At 40.8% G+C, this 15,874-nt stretch overlaps 1 protein-coding gene and 1 pseudogene across 2 annotated transcripts in view; both read right to left on the minus strand.

Moving 5' to 3' along the window:
* The window catches only part of VOPP1 (VOPP1 WW domain binding protein), a 72,609-nt gene that overhangs the window by 39,391 nt on the left and 17,344 nt on the right, over window positions 1-15,874 (minus strand). The window lies entirely within an intron of this gene.
* On the minus strand, window positions 5,041-5,206 carry LOC136991466 (U2 spliceosomal RNA; annotated as a pseudogene).

The following is a 15,874-nucleotide window of genomic DNA, read 5'->3' on the forward strand; positions in this document are numbered from 1 at the left end:
AGCCCTCCCTGATAGAGAGGCATGATATCACCAGTTAGGAATGGCTCCTCACTCCAGCCCAGGGTAGAAAACTGGAAAGCTTGATCTCATCTTTTCACAGTGCAAGGCAAGAACTTCACTTTGGATTATGCTTAACCTCTAATTTGGGAAAGAAAAGTTGAAAAGTTCCTTGCCCTTGGCTCATGCTTACCAAGACGCTGTTCTTTTTCAAGAGTGACCAAAATTTCTGATGGTTTAAACACAGCTACACCAACTCATGTCTACTAAGCTATGTCTCTCTAGTAGCAGAGATCTTTACCCACAGACTCCCAAAGTTAGTCATAAGATACTAGATAAAGCCTCAACCCTTCAAATATGCACAAAGAGGACTCCAAGTTATTATTCATAATAGCAAAGATAAGCATGTGCACAAATGTTAGTGGGAACAGTGCCCACAGTGCCCTTTAAGTTTTAGGCTACTGCATAAGAACAGCAGCAAACTGCCTCCTTTGCTCAGTTCCACTCCAAACCAGATACACACTCATACATTTCCAACATTTTTAAAATAATGGCTGTCAGTTCTCATAATGGTAAGCTTTTTTTTTTTTTTTTTTTTAAATGACCTCCAGCCTAAGGAATGAATGTTTTGGCATAACACATGAAAAGACAGAAGAATTGGACCTTCTTCTCAGTTAAAGGAAACCACTTCTTACTAAATTGCTTAGCAACTGAACAAACAGTACACCTATGTCTTGTTCCTATTCTTGGTCAACAGCAAGGCTTCTCTAGAGTATCTTTTGATACTTTCCAAAAGGGTAATGCTTCAGGATGGGCTTCCTCCCTTCTGCTCCTGCATTCATTGCAGTTTAGACAGAACATTACAAAGGCCCAACATTAAGGGAAAATCTTCTTTTTCCTCTCCAAACCTTCCAACCGCTGTTTTTCGCTGTTTTCTAAACTTCAAAACAACTGCTTATAAAGAATATTGATTTCAGGTGCTCCAATAAGTGCCTACAACAAACTCTGTGATATTGATTTTCCCCATGCATTATCTCCCCATCACCCTGGAGAAACAACATCTCTTGAGAGCTGTGGGCAAGGTGCTCTGCACCCACAGACCTGTCTCACACTGGGAGGGGAACAAGCAGAGAAGAACCTGACCACCATGGTACCAGAACAAGCCAATCCATGTCCTCAGGGCGATCTGCAGTTTTAAAGTTTAGCTCTGCCTTGTTGTTCCCGATACATGCCCATGAGACTTCTGGGGAAAAAAAAAATCCCTGTAGCTGGACTATCAAAGGATATTTGAGAAATCCCACTTTACAACCATTCTCTTGAATTTTCCTAGCTTGATTTTAGGACCTCATTGAAGGAGTGCTGAGATGAGTGGCTGCCATGGATTTTGGCTCATGTCTATGGCTAAGAGTGTAAAGCATAAATAAAACAGCAATGTGAAAGTTGCTTTGCTGCCACTAATCTTTATGAAAGTCTAAGAGAGATGCTACTAGCAGTAAGCGGAAGGGGTGGGCTGACTGTGGAAGTTGCCTATGGAGCTGAGGTACCAGGCTGCACTAAACGCTCTGGAAAGTCATACCAGCAACGAGACTAAGGGGCCCATGTAATGCTGAATAAATTGCTATGTTGCCCTCTATACTATTAGTTTTATTGATGCTTTTGTTAGACAGGACTTTTTTTAATTAAAACCAAAAAGCAAGTCTCTTGGGGGATCTATTTTCCTTTCCTCATCTAACTTCAACACAAACACACCAGAAAAATTATAGCCATAGTACAAATAAAAATAGCTGAAGAACTTGCAGCTGTTAATTTCCAAAGTATTCAACATTGCCCATTTAATGATGGAACAATATGCTCCAGTTTCAGTTCTGGCACAGTACTGTATGAGCAGGAGGCAGATATTGCAGTTAGTGGGAATGCCAAAGGCAAGTAAACTATTACAGCAACCAGAGAAAGGGCAGGAGGACAGCATGATGTGGGCCACAGAACATCCACACAAAACGTTTCTTCCTGCCCCTTTCTTTCTCATTTAAAATTATTAGTCAATGCACCCAGTTGATTTAAATCAGGCTCACAGACTTACTAACAAGTATAGCAGGAAAGAATGTGCTTAATAAAAATTCACGAAGTGGAACACATTTTTACAGCTGAAGAGCTAATTTTTCTATTTTAAGTATTGAGTGTTTCTGGTGTGAAATGTATTACACAGGGAAGTTTTGCTTGCCTTTCTCCCTGAATAAAGTCTTTCACCAACTTGTCTACATTTGGGACAAATGGATTTCCCTAGTTTAATACAGAACAAAGTAACAAAGTACTAGCTATTCCTAGGGAACAAAAATAAAACAAATCTCTGTTAAGCTTCATAAATATCATTTAAAAACACATCTAAATACTAAAAGCACTTTTGAAGCAATGAAGGCAGATGCAGAAATGCTTATTTAGTCACTTCCCTTGCAGCACTGTTGTCAGTTGCTAAGTATTTTCTCATGCTTACCTGCTCACAAACTAGGCAGAGCAAAATCAGTAAAGAGACAATGCTTATAAATACACACACAACATCTGAAAGTAGCGATGAAGCGAAAAAAGGAGACTTAAGATTTAGTTACAGGAGTAAAATTCAAAGGCTCAGAAATGACACTGAAATCAGGAAACTGTTGATTATAATTGGAAACGCAGAGCTCCTTGTCCAGATTTCTTCTGGGCTCCATTTGCACTGCTGACATGCATAAAGGCACAGCTAGAGGTTGCAGAGTCAAAGCACTGAGCGTGTAATATTTAATAACAAAAATAAATAAATTCTTTTCTCCTCTTGCTAAGGGTCCATTGGCACAGCAATATTTGACGTGTGATAGTTAAGTAACACAGTTTTAAAGAGGAGGAAAAATAAATTTTTTAAAAAGGCAAAGTTTATGACATTGGCAAACCCCTTAAATTACTCTCAGACACTGTTCTAATCTATGCCAGGTAAAACAATTAAAAAAAACCCCAACACCCTTCCCTTCTCCTCCCCACCAAAAAAAGCCCCCACAAAGGAACAGCAAGCAATCATTCTGTGAGACTCCCCCAGCATTAGCTGCTGCAAGCAGTGCTATCACTCTTTGCAAAAGCAAAGGCTCAATTAAGCGCTAATCGCTGGTTTGGACCTACCTATAGCATCAAATAAATCACTCTACAAGCATAAGTGAGGTAGTGTTAATGGCGCTAATTGACACTTGGAATAGGGAGAGGTAGAAGACACCACTCTGGAGTAAGGTTATCAGATGTTTATTAGCTTGAAATCCCCAAACCACAAGGGGAACCCCAGGAACCTCGCCATGGGCCAATGCTCTGCGGTGCCTGGGACAGCCCGGTCACTTCCCCGCAAGGTTCCTGGGGTTCCCCTTGTGGTTTGGGGATTTCAAGGTCAAGTTAGCCAAGGTCAAGTTAGGTCAAGTGTCAGCGCCGTTAACAGGTGGGGAAGAAAATGGGGTTCAGGTTGAAAACCAGATGTAAAGAACAGTTTCAAACACGCCCCCATGCCTTTTGCAGGTAAAGCGTGGGCTTAGTTTAACCCAGAAGTGACCGGTGGCCAAGACTCAGCTTGCCAGAATGCACTCTATGGCACGCAGCCCATTCCTTGCCTTGCTCCGTTCCATTCGACATACCCTCACAGACTTCTCCAGGGCCAGAGAGCTTGGAGGTAATGAAGCTACAGCCAGCGACGACTAAAGATCACTCCTGCCCTTGGCTGGCCAGGAACTGCGGGTTCATTTGTGTGTCAGCTCTCAGTGCAAAGCACATCACCACTGAGTACGTAGGGTGGGCAGAACCCAAGCTGGCCAAGGGGAGAGGTAGGGCCAAGAGCACTGTGCTCCTTCCCTCCACCTGGAGGTCTGGGCTGGAGAAGAGCAGCCAGGTGGATCTAAGGGAGATTTCTCAGAAAGCGACGTGCAAAGAGATGGCAAGAGCTGTGGAGAACCTGTTGGAGATCCCTTGATCTTTAGCCATTCCCTACCCTCTCAGGTATCTTCCTTTTTTGTGCTCCCTGTTCCTCAGGCCTTTGGCACAGCCTGGGCTCTCCCTGACTTCCTCCTGCTTGTAGAGGGTGTCTTAGGTCCCTTCTGTTCTTTTCTCCTGGTATCTGCTGCTGTTTAATAGAGCAAAGCCATGTTCATCTGATGTCATCTACGGAGGAGCAATAATACAGCTGAACTTTCTATTCATGCTACATGAATTGCTCTGGCTGTCCACAGTTGCTGCTTGCACGTGTCTGCTCATGTGACAGAACATGCTTATGCATATTAGGTTACATCATGGGGCAATACACGTATCAATCCGCACGGGCATATATACAGCTGGGTAAAATGGGCTACAGCCCTCAGTGCTAACAGACTGGGCACTAATCGTTTGACCTGTCTGTGGCTGTTACTTTAGCACTCGCAGACAAGATTCATTCAGTGCATGCTTGTCTGAGAAGATAATAGCTAGCTGAAACACTTCATTTTCTCGGTTAGGCAACTTGTAGTGTTGTCTGAGGTGAAGTTAGATTGGAGAAGCAGCCCCACATGGCTGAAACCATGCACACTGGCAGGACTTCCAAGGAGAGTCTCTCACTTCAGACCCAAACCTTTCTCACACTCAGGAAGACTTCTAACATGCTGGGGAACTCCAGGGCTGAGTATGAAAAGGAGGCAAGCAAGACAGAAGTAAAAATAGTTTTGAAGCAGCTACTATGGACATGACCTGAGAGCACAGAAATGGCTCACCAATCCAAATTTCCATTGCAGTCTTTCTACTTATTTTCAACAGATTCATTCAGTCCTTTAGTTTCTTGCTTTCTATAAAGACATAATAGCCTCCTAATAAATCAAAAAAGAAAGAAATCACTTAGTTCTATGGTCTATTTTCAGCTTTTATGTTTTTATTAGAGATACTAATGATGTAAGTTCATGGCACAAAGCATTTGCAGAAGAGTGAATCACAAAATGCATCACTAAGTAAAACAAGACAAACAAGGGAAACAGAAAAAAATTCTCCACAAACAGGAAATCTCACACCTGGTACTACAGCAATTCTTCCAGATGCACTGCAACATGAAAGTGATGCAGCAGGTGAAACAAGACCCCGGTCACCTCTGAGCTCCAAAAAGCCATTTAATATTGAGTTTTTGGACCACGAACTTATCAGCTATTACACTGATATGAACAGATACTACATTTGCACAGGCAGGCAGCACCACATATGTTCTGAACCAGCTCCTGTGCAATCAGTGGTACTCATACAACAGTTTGGAAAACTTTGCACTAAAGGATGTTCTTCACACTTAAAGCCCAGTCCAGCCAGTAGCTTTCAGTCAGACTTTACAGCTTGCAGCTATACTATCAGCTCATGCAGCGAAAGGGCTAACTATATTTTATCTCCTAGAGCAGAAAAAAAACCCAATAGCTGTGGTACCATGGCCCAGTGGTCACAAAGTATTTTGCAAAAAACACCTGTACATGCAGGATAGTTTTGGACTACACCTGTGAGATGAATTCTTCCAGGTGCTTCTGCATGGACTGCTCTTGGGGCTGTACAATGTTGATTTAAGTAAAAGGAAACATAATTGGGAACATAACTGGGAACAACACTTCAAAAATGAAATTAGCAGGGCTTTACAACTGGATGCTGTTGGAATTCTTTGGATGGTATGTTTTTGTTGTGGCTTTTTAAAATTCTGTTCAAAGAGAATGAAATGTCAAATTTCTGTGTGCAGCCAGCAGGCTAGAAAGCTCCCTGTTCATTCATGAAAGCAAATCATAACCCCTTGACTGCAGCAGCTGATCCTGGCGGGAGGGAGGGGGATGACACCAACATGAGACTGACAGCAAAATGGCAAAGATTACTAACAATAACAATTCCACAATGCACTGAGAGTCCAGAGATCATCATTTAGAAATTTTTTTCCCATTTCAGAACAGTTCTGCAAAAAACTGCCATTTTAAAAATCAAGCTACCACAGAAATGGTATTCTTAATAAGTTAGAAACATCTCCTTTAAATCAGAACAGACATTAGAAGATTGGAAACAATAGGACAAGCATTCTTCAAAGGATCACAAGTACAAAGATGTGAAGTTAAAAGAAGCAAGGAGAGAAGCACATGGAATCACGATGTGAGACTGCAAACTCTTAGATTGTTGCCAGTGACAGAGTCACTGCTGAAGAGAAACAAATCATAAAATAATATAATTTAAAGATACATACATACAACCACAACCAACTAGATGTCTGGCAGATGTTCTCTAGGGACAGAGAAAGAAAGTCCTTAAAACAGGGAAAGGCAATGATGCTGTGCTGCTCACTCAGTCCTGCAAAAGTGAAGAACGAAGAAAGGGAAAACTTCATACTAATTTATTAAATGCTTTTCCAGGACATGGTGGGGGGAAGGAAGTTTTAATTCTCTTCTTTTATTTGTGCTTAATGAACAATTAAATAAATTAAAACATAGCACATGATAGAAGTAAATTTATTCTTTTTTCAAGCTCTGTTTTGGGCTAATTTCCACCTCTCTCCTATCCCCTCACATTCCCTGAGGTGATCTACATTTCTCTTCCAGCATCTGTCTTGTTTCAGCAGATGCTGCATTTTTAAATTGCTCTAGCTGGCTAGCCATTTTTGGGAATGCTCATACTCTGAGAACATCTTAGGACAGTTTGAAATGATGAAAGCTTTTCCTGGAAAAGAGTGATCATGATGTCTTCACATGCAAAATTTAAAAGATGGCATTTTCAATTGTGAAAGCAGGAAAATGAAGAGAGGGAACACGGAATCAAATCTCTCCATCATACATTGCCTTTGCAGAGGGCTTAGGCAAAGTCTAACCATAACCCATCTGACAAGGGGTTCAGCAGAGCCAAGATCTTGTGACCTGCCCAGGTGGGAGTTTTACCATTCATGAGAAAGCACCCAGGGTGCATCTGCTCTGGCAGGGAGCACACATCTGAACCCAGACCACTGGCTGTCTATACAGGTACCAAAAACTGAACAGTGCTTTTGTGTCTTAAGCACAGCAAAACACCAGAGGATCATACATAAACAGACGACACCAGCTCATATTTGATGAGGGTAGGTAGGTATTTTTGTATTTTGTATATGCTTTGAAACATGCAATATGCCACTTGTACCTTCAAGGCACACTTAACAACCCTGATGTAAACAGAGCACCCCCCATGCTTTTTTTGTTGCCCAGTACAGAAGGCTTCATGCACCCCGTCCCATGAGAAGGGCACATTTCTTCTTCCGCTTCACCACAGACAGTGAGGTGACCAAAGGCCATGTAGCAGGGAAATCTTGGGACTCCTCTGAGCACAATGCCGTGTGGGGAGACTCATGCCCTGCAAAGCCGGTCCACTGTATCTGGTGTGTGGGGTGTAATGCTGCAAATACATTAGCTGCTAGCATTGCAGGGGGAGAGCACAAGAAGAAGCCAGATGAGCCAGTCTCAAGCGTAAAATGCAAAACTTGACAGGTCTCCGTGCATGCAAGTTAACTGGAAAAGCTCCTCAGGCACCTGGCAAGTTGCCAGCATTGCTGGAAACATTGCAAAGGATATTTACAGAACAGAAAAAAAAGCCAGAATGTAAAACAAATTATGAGAAAGCACTGACTTTTCTCAACCTCAAACAAAGAGCTCAAGGCAGCCAGCATGCATAAGAGCAGGACTCTGGATTCATTGGCACTTGGTCGACTTCTTTTCAGAGCCAATCCCTGTTTTTGTCACTGCTGTTTCTCTTTGTCTAGAGCCAGTAATGTTGTTTTGCTAATGGCTTATGCAGGACTACTGGAGCCAGCAGCTTGCACACTGGTTGCTTTTATTGGTCTGTTAAAATGAAATGAAGGTGGTGCTAAAGCTTTTATAATCGTTTAGGATATTTCATTATGTGTTCAGGGCAGAAAAGCAAGCAATGGCATGTTATACAACTGTGCAGGCATAGCGCATCTGTCTCCAGGTCCGAGATGAAATTCATACAGACTGATGAATATTTCAGGGAAAATGAACAGTGGGAAGCTCAGATAGTGTGAAGTCAGTTCTCCTGAGTTTCTGTTGGTAGAAGCAGCTGTTTGCCATGCGTAGCACTATAGAAAGAAATGAAGTGGAAATAAATTCACCAGACATACACTTTAATAGAAAGTATAAATCAGGATGATTATTATTTCATTTTTGTCATCTCTTACACCTAAAAGCCATGATCAGGAACAAGGACGTTGCTGCACATTCACTAAACAAAAGGGAGCAGGGACTATTAAATTATAAACCAGAAGAAACAACAGAAAGCGAGATGCACACAGAGGGTAAAAGCAAACAATGAAGTAATATTCCCTATCATGACAAAATATGGTCTCAATACATCAGCTTAACAGCTGTCAAGTTTCACAGTCATTACAGCATATCAGAGTTCATTGTAGGACCTACAGAAAAGCAAGGGAGGAAGCTGCAGGTGTTTACTGAAAGCCCTTCCCAATGGTAAGAGGAAGAGGCAGCATGAGGAAAGCCTAACCCCCGAGTAAAGCAAACCTGCTTATTGAGGACCTTAAATATTTATTCAAAGATTAGGATGGATTTAGGAGGGAAGAACGAAGACCAGGGCAATCGGACAGGGCCTATCCATAAAGTCTTACTCCCGACTATCCTATTTACCTTTTCATCCAAGTAGCAGCATTGCAGGAACATCATGTACATCACAAGGAATCTCACGCCATTTTCTTTTCTGATATTACCTCCAAATTAAATACTACTGTTCGTGCCCCTGTGCTTCTGCAAGCCTTCCTTGAAATGCAGCATCAACAAACACTGAGATCCTGCAATGATTGTGTCAGCCCAGCAAGCCTACAAATACTTTCATCTTGACATGTCACCACCAATTGCACTCCTGTAGAAACAGTTGTTTTCAATCCCATCTACACTGATAAGTTTGCTACCTGATTTTCAGGCCCTGTGTAATCAGACAAGAGTTTATCTCGGCAGTAAGCTGTCAATTAATCCTTTCTCCCCCCATTTAGTGAAATCCTTGGTCATTTTTCCAAGGGAAGAACTCTATAGTGATACTCTGAGTATTTAAGAGAACTGAGGAACTGCAAAGAATAAATATATACTGAACAATTCTTAATAGAACTTGGAATCAAGTATAGGGTTGCCAGTATAGTAGTACTCACAATTCATTGCAAAGGAAAAAGTTTTCTCAATTAGGTAAGTTTCCTGAAATAGGGTAGTCAGGAATAAGACTTTATGGATAGGCCCTGTCCTATTGCCCTGGTCCTAGTTCTTCCTTCCTAAATCCATAGGAATCAAGATTTCTATGCTCAAATTTCACATCTCTTTCATTCAATTATCTCAGGTCTAAACCATGGTCATAAACCACTTTTCATTTACATGAAAAAATATCTGAGCAAGCTGCACCCAGCTTCATGTGTTTTTCCACGATGAACATTAAATCACAGGCAAATGTTTATGGTAAAATCTCTCTATACATTGATGAATAAGTTCATAGCTACTACAGGCGCTTCTCTGGGAATGACGATGACGACAACGATGATGACAAAGTGGGATCCCCAGCAGTTGACTTTGATTTACAATAGTTAATGTAAGAAATACTCACAGAAGCATTGTTTTTTTTAAGGACAGCATGGCTATGTAATCTGACCTTTTGATACAACACAGGTCAAAGCATGGAATCTAATTATTTAATCCATTTCTTGCTCCAACAATTTCTGTCCAACAAACCAAATTGAGGCTCATAAGGATAGATTTTCTTTATTTATAGTAATACTGAAATGGGTAAAAGTGACACAGATTTGAATACGAATAATCTGCAGCTGATTTTCAGTTCTACCTGTATCTGACCGCAATGACCACAGCAGTGCTACTATGACGACAGGGTTAGATAAGAGAGGTAAAACGGGCAGAAGAATGCATCTTGAAGATTTTTCAGTCATCTCTGACTCCACACGCACATCCACATGTAGTCAAAATTGCCTGCAGTTTCAAGGGCCTCTGAAGATGTTCTCCCTCAGGTAGAACCCAGTTCAGAGACGCCAGTAGCCTAGCAGCTCCCCTCCACCCTACAGACAATGTCCTGGCACTGAAGCCTTTGCCATCTCTCGGTCCGACTATAGCACTACTGGTGACGTATGTGATATGTTATAAAGTGACTTGGAAAATCCAACTCAACTGGCACAGAATATCAGAGTGCACCCCCTCAACAGCACAGGCTGCTTAAAACAAAACCAAACAAGCCACTTCTCCCACCAGTCTCTGCAACAGTTCCATAAAATACAGAACTGAGCTCAAGACACTTTCCATGGTCTAGGCCTCTTCTCTAAAAGATCATGTTACTCACCTGGCTGCTGACAAGGGATCAATACTTATTTGGCAGAATGCTCTCTAGCAGATCCTCTTAACTCATCTTAGGGAAAGCAGGGAGACATGAAATTTCCTCTCTGAGAGTGTCCCAAATCTAAACTCTCTGACATCTAAACTCTCTGAGTTAAAAGTAAATAAATAAATACCTTCACAAACACCACTGCTTTTCCCTCCAACTGTACAGTGCATCTCGCTGACCTTGCCTTTTCTTACAAAAGTGTGTAGCAACATGCACTTTAAAATAAAAGTAAAAAAACACCCAGCCAAACCAAGAGCTCTGCTGCACAGCTTTCTCCCTTCTAGCAGCACAAACATGCTATGACAAATGTTAGTCACATTGCTTTGTACGCAACTGCAAGGCACTAGGACAGGACAGCAATAAATGTGGGACAGTTATATGAAATAAAACTTACTCATAAACAGTAGTGTGAGCTGGAGATCACATGACAGAACATTCATTTATGCGACACAGCCCTTACAAGTTTGTCACGATCCTACACAGCCTTCTTTTGGATACTCATACCTCACAGAGACCTGAGCATTTGCTGCAAAAGCAGTATGTGTATTCCAGCTGCCTTTTGACAGCTGGACCTACCCGCAGTCCTTCAGGCTACAAATTTGTTCATCTCCTTCCACAGGCACACTCAAGCAAGTCTGAGCACTGAATTTTGGAAATTACGCTAGACTGCTTTCTCTGTCCATGTCTGCACAGGAGGTGAACATATACTGATTTACCTCCTGTCCAGCCCTATCAAAAGCAATGAAGTTTCATGCAGCATGAGTCAATACACACTTTTCAAGGTAGGTTTCATGGTCTTTAGCTCTTTGTGTTGAAAGTACTTTTCTCCACTAATAACCACATGCAGAGTAAGTTACAACTAAGAGTCAGTAACACTACTGGAATCTAACTCAAACCAATTATTTTATTACACCTCCTTAAAAGCCTAGAAGTTAAAATTAGCTCTAAAGGTCAGTTTGAGCTCTCTTTCCATATAGGAGGGCAATCCCAACTTTTCAGCAAATAATAGTGGCAAGTTTCTCCTGAACCATTCTTCCTGAAGCTCTAATTCCTTAGGAATTTAAAGTGCACCCTCTAGTCCCTATTTCCGCTTTCAAAGAAACACTCATAGGTAGGAGTTAGAAGTTCAGAGAAGTGCAACTATAATGAATAAGAATATGGGCAACTACTTTACAAGAAGAGTCTATAAGGGTGGGAGCCTTCAATTTAGAGAGCAGAGAGACTTCTGGATGGTGGCAAGGGTAAGGTAGAACGCAGAGTTGAACAAGGCTGAATACAGAACTGTTATTCGACATATCCCACACCATTAGGGCACGTGGCATTTATTGAAACCAATAGGAAACTGGTTTAAATATAATAATAACAATAATAAGCATCTCTTTACACAGCAGGTAGGCAAATCCTGAAATTTGTTGCCACAGGAGACTGCGGAGGCAGACAGTTATCAGCAGATTCAAAAAGGGACTAGACAAATGCATGGAAAACAGATCCAAAAGAGCAGCTAAAGGAAATAAATGGGGAGGTACACCCTAACATCCTTCATCCAAATGCTGTGTGTGTTGGAGAAGTATAAAAGGAATTGACCTCAGATAGTGGACAGGTTCAGGGGCTTTCCTGACATTGCATCTGCTACATCCACTGTCAGAGACAGGGAACCAGTCTAGATGGACACTGGTCTCACCCCATACGGCATCTCTTACAGTCACGCAACCACATATATTTCTTGCTGTGCAACAGCAAGAGCTAAATTAACAAACAGTGTGAAGAGCTTGGTCTAAATTTGAAGGTGACAAGGGAAAAAGTCTTTATAAAGGTGCCAGAAGCAACCTTATAAAGCAAGGCAACAAACCCTCCTTTCAACAGTCCTCAGAAAAAAAAACAAAAACAAAAAAAAACCACACCTGGATTCTTCTAACAGAAAAAAGAAAGAAAGAAAGACAGACAGACAGACAAACTGAACAGATTATGAACATGCTAGTCTTGACAAAGTCTTTTTAAGTAACTAAAATAAAACTAGAGAGGCAGTAACATATTATATTTCCTATTTTGAATAAATGAAATATTCATCATTCAGTATAATCACTGCATAATCACCACTTAATTGAGTTTTAACCACTACCACATATCTCAGGGGCAAGCATAAAGTATTAATTACATAAAACCCACACAACATGTATAAAATATTTCAGACACATGATCTCTGACCCTACATAGAGTTTAAGAAACAAACAAACTAAGCCATCAAAACACCTTATGCAGGTTTATATAAGGAACAGTGTTCACTGCTCCTTTAAATGTTCTGTTTCCCTGCATGGCTGCAGTGAAAGAACATAAAACCCATGGATTTGTAGACTTAAAAGCTATAAATAGCCACAAAGATTGTCTTGTCCAACACCCTGCAAGACACACAGCATACAGCTTCGTGCAACAACTCCTCAAGTAAGAGCTCTTCTCTCCTATGCAACTTGTGACCTGAGCACTGGCTAGATGATGATTTAGAAAGGTGTCCTATTTTGACCAATATCTCCCAAACAGCAACAAATCACAAGTACCGCATTGGTCTATGTGGTAGCTTAATGACAGTGCTTTTCAAGAAAGCTTCATGAAAAAGCTGCAAAAGGGATTTTAGGTTTTATGAAAAATCAGAATATCTGGAAGGTTATTTTCGCATAACACGTTTTCTGGCAAACCTGGGGCAATTCACAACTCTGAGATAACAATATGACTGAACTTTGCTTTGAGTTCAGAATTCACTTGAAGACAAATCTCAAATCAAAGCTGCACGGATTTCAATAGGAAAAGCTTACAGGTTTCCTGCAAAATGAAGTACCCAGCTTCTGGAATCAAGATGTAACAGAAACAGGATGGCTCAGCTCAGACTAATGATGGAGGAGAGCTTACGACAGCTTAATGGCAATGCCTCTGGCTCCTTAAGGCACAACACTGACTATATCAGAAGCCAATCACTGTCTAACAGCTTTTTGGCCAAGAGGAAAGTTGATGTGACCAAGGCCATGAAGCAAAGGGAAAACAGGATTCCAGAAAAGATGAAAATGAACTCTCAACAGAGGAAATAAAATTGAGATACAGAGTTTTAAAATAGGTTTTATAAAAGGCCTTTAAATTAATTAGCAAAAACCCACAAACCACAAAGGAAAGACAACCTACAAGATGTAGCAGAGTGAGTGTTGCTTGAGGTGAGAACCACCCTTGCTGCAGCATGGCAAGGGAAAATCCTGTTGTCCTTGATCCTTCTTCACAGAACTACTATTTTCTAAAAGGCTATCAGAAATCTGTTTTCCTCACTTCTGTTAATGAAGGAATCTGTCCAAATTAACAATAGCTATCCCAATACTAATATACAATTTTATCTATAGGAAAGTTTTTAATTAAACCAGTTCAATTGTCATAAACATGTATTTTATCTCTATCTTGCACACTGTTTTTAATCCATAGCTTCCAAGACTACGTAAGTTAATAATTTCTTAAGCTAAAAAGAAGAGTAAGGCAGAGATTGCGAAGAAACCTGTCAGGTCTAGCAGCAGAGCTGAGAGCAAAACTATATTTTCCCAAGTCCCAAGCCATTGTCCATGGCCCACGGGATCATACTTTTATCTGGACCCCAGTAAAGCACAGTAGGTGACATGTAAAACATTGATTGGAAAAAATATCTTGAAAACTGTGAAGAAATGAATGAAGTAACTGATTATTTCTAACCTTTTCTGTATCCCACAAGCTGAGCTCTAAAGAAATATCATCTTGTTTAAAAAGTGTGATATTACCATACTGAGCTCTTCTGTGCACCACAAAAAAGCCATCACCATCACCAGGATTCATTATCAGCTTTGCTGACAGCCTCAACTAAGAGACAGTGCTTGGGCTGCATTTGCACTCACAGATGTATTTCCTCCAGGTCAGGTTTGAGGCAGGTTTGTAGGGCATACCTACAGGAAATTCACTTGGTGGTAAAACAGAGAAGTCTTCAGGGATGTTGTACAATCTAGCACTATTTATGCACATTAATTTGTGATTATAGGCAGAAGATAACAAAAATGCAGGGTTTCCTCCAAGCCTAAATACACACAGTATGTAATAAAAAAAAATCTTATATGCCAGTTCTTTGGTACAAGGAACACTGGTATGTTAGTACATTGGTACAAGGAACTTCAGGGATTTGTTTGATGTTGCTAACATGCATACTTTTACTTGCAAACTGTTTATCTTTTTTTTTTTCCTTTTAATTTCACTGCATAGAGTCCTTTAATCTTCTTTGTTTACAAAGAACTGTCAGTACTAAATCAATCTTGATTTTCCAGCCCTGTCACTGGCCACAGAAACATAACATTGGAAAACTGGACTAGCCCATAAAAATGTAAACTATTGTCATTGGATTCTTTCAAAACATTTGAGTGGGGAAAAAACCTCTTACAGCAGCAGGCATAGAAAATACTTATACAGGAATGTATAAACTCACCACTTTATTAAATACCCAGGTCCAGGGGCTATGTTTCATCAGTTCATAACAAAAATAAGTCTAGGATTGACCTCAGATTTTGGTCAAAGGAGAAAGATAGCCCAGAATCATTGTCAGCCTGAATTTTCCTATCCCAGCTCTTATCAGACAGGCAGGGGTCTAGGAAGGTGCTGAGAACAGACACAGCGAGGACTGCAACACAACAGCCCAGCAAAAATCTGTTTCTTGGAAAAGACACTCCCTAACCAATGCAGTAAGCTCAAATGTTACACAGATCTATTTTACAGTGGTCTTTCAGGTTGGGAAAGGCATAGTAGGTGTTGTCTACTCAGCAGTCTTCACTGTACTACTTTCCCCATCCTCTCAGTAAGTGCAGAGGAATAGTGATTATTTGAAATAAGTCACGCCAGTATTGCCACACTCCTTGGCTGGACATGCCACAACATTCATAACTCTACTGCAAGACCCTCTCAACTTAAAAGGAGGAGGGGAGACAGATGTTTTGATGAGCAATTAAATATAAATATTTGACATCAGCATATGAATTAATTGTGTAGTGACAGGTAAACTCCAGATGGTATCAACTTGATCTGAAACTTTAAAAGAAATCTGAGAAAATCCATTTATGCTAGGGGGTTGGGCACATAACTGTATTTTTTGGTTCTGAAACAAACTGTTTCTGGCATTCCTAAATCAAAAATCTTAGTTTTTTGACATCTATTGAAAGTGTCCCAAAGGACACATTTGCAGAACACAGAGGTAAGAGAAAGGAGGTGGTTGCAGTGGTTGTCACCATTCAGTCAAGATACATCCAAAACTGGTCGCTGCGCTCTGCCAAGATGTGGTTAATTTGTGTTCAAGTCTCTCTTCCACTCAGAAGGACTCAAACCTCTCTCTTTTTGGAGTGACCTAACCACCAAGCTACAGATTTTCTCAGGAGACATCATCTCAGTTTTTTGTGCTGGCACTGTTCCTGCTTGGATAAAATGCATAAATATAGGACCAAGT

Source organism: Apteryx mantelli, chromosome 2 (genome assembly GCF_036417845.1).
Source record: "Apteryx mantelli isolate bAptMan1 chromosome 2, bAptMan1.hap1, whole genome shotgun sequence".
Classification (NCBI taxonomy): domain Eukaryota; kingdom Metazoa; phylum Chordata; class Aves; order Apterygiformes; family Apterygidae; genus Apteryx; species Apteryx mantelli.